The 5,649-nt window shown below is 39.7% G+C and overlaps 1 protein-coding gene across 1 annotated transcript in view; it reads right to left on the bottom strand.

Moving 5' to 3' along the window:
• Positions 1 to 4,795: 4,795 nt before the first annotated feature.
• Positions 4,796 to 5,649, bottom strand: part of LOC104526800 (choline transporter-like protein 1) — a gene marked incomplete at its 5' end in the record, with an annotated part of 7,151 nt that continues 6,297 nt past the window's right edge. Inside the window, one exon of the mRNA XM_010170353.2 lies at positions 4,796 to 5,649. This exon is cut by the window's right edge and continues 67 nt beyond it.

Raw genomic sequence — 5,649 nt, 5'->3', positions numbered from 1 at the left:
CCAGAGCTGCCTTTAAAGTTACTGAAATTAGGCTAGTTCTGCTAAAGTCTGCTAGTACTAGAGTACTTTTGCTCTGAATTCTTGCAACTTTGGTTCTAAGGGGAGTTCCATGTTTCTACAGAAAAGTACCAAACACTTAAAACACCAAATTCTGCTCATCATACGCACAAACCACTTGACCACTTCAGGGAGCAGGGAAGTAGAATCTGATGGTGTTTGCTGGTTTTCTGCTAGTTCTGTTCTAACTGATCTCTGTCAAATGAATGCCAGGCAGTTTAGCCTCCAAATGGGTATTTTTAGACAGATTCGTGCTACCTCTTGTCCCTAAAAATATTTTCATAATCCTAATGTCTCTGAAGAGCTTCGGCCTGATTGCATCAGCTGTCAAACACTGCAAGACACATCACAGCTCCATCCCAGACCAGAAATGCTGCCTTTTATACATGGCCCACATCACAAGAGACAAATTTCGTCTCTTATCTCTCTAAATATAAAAGAAAAAAATACCTTGAGAACAGTATTTGCTACAGAACACAAGAAATACAAATATACTAGTCTCCATAATATCTTGTTATGTGATGGAAATAACAGTAGAGATGAAATAGTTGAAAGAGCATTTAAAAATGAAATATTTAGAGTAAACTTCCATCATCCCAACAAACAAGCTGAGTGCAAGAAATGCTTCAAATAAGTCTGTTGGGTTTTGTTTTGGGAAACACGAGGGTTTTTTTCCACAAAGATTAAATAGGATTTTTGTGGTGATAATGTGACACGCAAACTGTTTGAGAAACAATGGACTTGTGATGTTTAGTAAAGAGTATCTGCACAGGCAAAGCCATGATGTAAAAAACAGGGATGCTCTTAGGTATCTACTTTTAAATCTTAAGAGCGTTCCTTATAATGACAGTGCCATATTCAATACAGCATGTAATATGCACTCAGAACCAAATGATTGCTGGATAGTGATGATAAGTATATGTCTGCTACATGCATTTTATTCTGCCTCTATAACATACATTCATAGAATACATCATAACCACTCAGAGCGAACCACTAAAGTGCATGCCCTGAGGGCACATTAAGTATGTTGTCTCCAACACTGGCTGCTCAATTGCCAGAACACTGATACAGAAAGGGCTCGTTTCTGCTTTATATCCCCATTTTGTGCTGAAAGAATAAGAGCGAGCATCCCCTGCTCCCTCCATGAAAGGGAGCACTGTGGAGCAGGCTAATTACCTGCTTCTGAAAAAGCCCTTTCAGAAAGAAGTAAACACCCTGAGAAGGTGCTGTACAGAAATGCAGGGAGTGAGTCTTGGATTAACTCTTGCGTAAGTTGACCTGTGTATTGGGTTAGGCTGGGATGGAGTTAATTTTCTTCACAGCAGCCCATAGGGTGCTGTGTTTTAGATTTGCGACCAAAACAGTTTGGAAAACACAACAGTGTTTTACCTGTTGCTAAGCAGTGCTCACACAGAGTCAAGGCCTTCTCTGTTTCTCACTCTGCTGCCCCAGCAGAGTAGGCTGGGGCTGGGCAAGACAGTGGGAGGGTACAGCCAAGACAGCTGACCTGAACAGACTGAAGACATATTCCATATCATATAATGTCATGCTTAGCAATAAAATTGGAAGGGGGGCAGGAGGGAGGGAGGAGGGTGAAGTTTTCCAAAGTAGCCATTGCTTGGAGACTGGCTGGGCATTGGCCTGCTGGTGGGAGGTGGTGAGTGATTGCCTTTGCATCACTTGGGTTTCTTTTTCCCTTAACTGAATGAGCTTCCTTTATCTTGATGCGTGAGTTCTCTTGCTTTTGCCTTTCCAATGCTTTCTCCCATCATACCGGGGGAAGTGAGCAAGCAACGCAGTAGGGGCTTACTTGCCAGCCAGGGTAAACCCACCACAACCTGTAACGGGGTCTTCCACTTTAAGTTCTCCCTCCTAGGTCATGCTTTCCTAATGCAGAAAGTCCAGGGGCTACCATGCCAAGCTAAGGCCACATGTAAAACCCAATTCTGTTTTTGGCAGCTGGGAGTGTGAACACAAGCTACTGGAAAGCTGAATATGCAATTCTAAGCTGGCCACACCATATATTTACTCTAGCTGTGGAGCAGCACTGAAACTGTAGAAGTGGTGGGCTGCATTCCTAACCACGCAAACACAGCGACGGAGTGGTATCATACAACAAAAATCTACCTCAGAACTTCAGCTCAGCACCTAACTCCCCTCTCATTCAGTTCAAGTGATAACCTGAATCATTACTTTGGGAAGGTGAGAAGGAATGTTCTAAGATCAGTGGGAAAAAGGGGAGGTGACACTCTGCCACTTGGCACTCCTTTGCTGAAAGAACAATACACAAATGAGAGCTAAAAGGACAAAAAAAAAAAAATTATCTGGAGCCGGAAGAAGCAAAAAAGACAAAACAATGCTGCTCAGCTTCCAGACAGAACAGAGAGGAAAATGATGTAGAAAAAACAAAACTATTTCAAGTATGCCATGCTTTTTTTCCTTTGAAACCTAGCTGATCAGAGGTTACAATGCAGACCATCTGCAGAAACCAAATGCTGGGAACCGTAATCCCATTGGCTTGCTTTTTAAATCGCAACTGTCCAGCCTGAATCTCCAGCCCTCAAGCACTGCCTGCTTCAGTGGACCTTCCAAGGAGATGACTTCTCTCCCTCAGCTGTATCACCTGCTCCTCCTGCAGGGTTATTACCAGTGCAGCATCACTCCCTAGTTAGTCTAAACTGCTTCCCACAAAGCAGGCCATATACTGGCTATAATAACCAGCTGGCAAAAAAAGGTATTTAATCCATCACAACTGGCAGACCCCAGCACCTCTAGTGCCAACTGGGGATTTACATGCCAAGTGTTCTCCTACTCCACTATCCCCACTAGGGAAGGAAAGAAGAGTCTAAATTTGTCCTGAAAAGTTATCTCTTCAGATGACAAACTTCTGCTTATCTCCTTGCACAAGACAGAGCTGTGAGAGGGCAGCTTGTAGTGTGGTTGCAAATGAACTTCAAAGGACATTCAAAATGGCCACTGGAGAGCCTGTGTGTGGATGGAATGCCTCTTTGGCATGACTGCAAAGCTCTGCATGCCAGATATACACTCAACGGTGGTGCACACAATTTTATTAAGAACTTTATAATGATATAGATTTGTCACTTAAACATCACAACTACTCATAGAAAAGTGTTTGCCTGTGTCTTTTAAACACCATGTAAATAAATCAAATTTCTTTTTTAAAACAGGATAAACTGCTATAAAAATGGTGCACAGTCAAGTCATACAAAAATACAAAATTTGTTTCCAACCGCAGTCCTAGTTGCAATTGCAGAAAAAGCCTCCACCCAGGACTTCCAGTGAGCAGAAAACACAAACATGTGGAACCACTCACGGCAGAAATTTGTTGCCAAAATATGCAGAATCCAAGGCTTCAATCAAAGCATCCCCAATAACTTCCAGGCGAGATAGAAATTAATTTCTCTGGAACCAACTGCCTGCGTGATAAGTTTCTCAGCCTTGGAATCCAGTTTCTAGCATTTATCTGAGTTAGTTTTTAAATTTCTATTGCTAAATCCCACTGATCTACACAAATACAGGTGTTCAGTGTCACTGCTGTCTAAGTCACTGGTACAGTAGGAATGCCACCTCTCCACAAACCTAAGGCTGCTCCAGTGCTTTTTCTAGACAGTCTGACCACTAACTTGCACTGAGAGGCCCTGCCAGTGCTCCGGTTTGAATCCTTATGTTGAAGCTCTAGTCCAGTTAGCACTTACAGAGATGTGTAACTTAGAACTTCCGTACTTAAGAGAGTCCTCTTGATGTCACTGGAGCTACCAACACGGTTCACTGAAACAAGTGTCTGAGTGCTTGCAGGACTGGATAATTCTGTCTCCCTGCCTCCCCAGTAGCTATAATTTCTAAATATATTTTTATTTTCATACATTTCATATAGTTTGGGTTCTGTAATATGAAAAGAGTAAGCTCTTTTAATTGGCTTACTGAAAGAAAAACAAACAAATTAGTTATCAAATGACTTCTAGAAGCAAAAGTGAAATATTTCACTGTTGCCAAAAGGTAAGAGCACTGATTAGCTACATGATACTACATATTTTTTTAAAAACTTTCAACAGCAATTTAAAAGCCTGATGTTCTGAAAGGAAGCACAGAGAAATTCTTATTAAACCTTGATAACATGAGTTGTACATGAGTTGTGCATGTCTCTACCTAGACATACCTCTCCATTCCATTGCAAAGCTTCTGTAGAAGGGCTTTTATCTTTCAAAAGATTTTCTTGAATGGAGTGATCGAACTATTGAGGCATTATTTATTTGTACAGAGCTTATATTTAGTGCAATAAGTTTAAAAATTCTGCTCTGAAATATTAACTTTACATTAACAAAAATAATTTTCTTAAAAAAATTCTAACAAAAGGAGTATAGAGCATAGGCAGATCATGAATTCTTAGCAAATACACCTTTAAGCATTTACCATTACGATATGCTGAAGAATTTAATATTAGCATTCATATCTGGTGAACTTCCAGACTGAAAAGAAACGTAATATCTAAGAATAATAATAAAAAAAGAATCTTCTCTTGTTGTTATTTGATAGCTTTAGATAACTATCCTGGCAGTTACACTCCCAAAGAAATGTTTCTCTGCCCTTTCCTGTTTTAGCCACCCGCTACAGTACATACAAATATGGATGAAACAACAGGCAAGGAATGGTCCCTTCCACCTCCCAAAGCTCCCCGGCATTAAATGAAATTAAATATACAGTACTTTTTTGCACAGTAGTACAGTTCATTTCTCTTCCCATCCTCAGCATCGTTATATCTAGTCATGAATTAATAATGAGTATGGCTAAGACTGAGCTTTAACAATCTCTTATTTCAGTTGCTCATATGGAGAATCCATACCCTTCGAAGGAGCACTGCTGAAGCGTGACGGAGGCTACTGAACTCAAAGGGAAGACTGCGGGCAATGGGTAAGAGGGCTAAGTACGGTGAAACAGGAAGTTAATTGCATATAAAAATCATTTTTTTCCCATTTTCTAGTTTCTGTTTAATAGGAGATGCAAGGGCTCTCACACACCTGAATACCTGAGGAGTTGGTTATTGTGATATCTGATACTGATAAACAAAACTGTGCCCCACAGGGCTGTAAAGTAAAATGACTGCTTACAAACCCATTTGAACTGAATGAACTCTCACTGAAACTACCTTTTGAAAAACTAAATTTGAGACTTTTCTTGATTTGAAGGTTTTCCTTACATGTAACTGTCCTGAATTTAATGCAAATTTAAGCAAACTAAACAAGTAAAACTCTCAGCAGATTAGCAGTGTCATGCGAAATCTGTCTCTAAACTCAGTCATAATTTCAGATTATCTTCACAATGATACCTCCTCCAGACTGTAAAATATCAAGAAGATAAGAATCAACTTTTCCATGACCACAATGAATAATTTTTAAAATGCAACAATGATAAAGCTGCTTGTAAAAGCCACCCGTATGAAAAGAGTACATGTTCCACAAAAATAATTGTTAAAAAAAGTATTAAATCCCTGTTCCTTTTCTCTGATTTTGGCTGTTTATTTATTTTTATATATATATATATATATATATATATGCATATATATATGTATAT

This window comes from Antrostomus carolinensis, unplaced genomic scaffold (assembly GCF_000700745.2).
Source record: "Antrostomus carolinensis isolate BGI_N321 unplaced genomic scaffold, ASM70074v2 scaffold18306, whole genome shotgun sequence".
NCBI lineage: Eukaryota > Metazoa > Chordata > Aves > Caprimulgiformes > Caprimulgidae > Antrostomus > Antrostomus carolinensis.
This window is presented reverse-complemented; position numbering and strand designations above follow the sequence as displayed.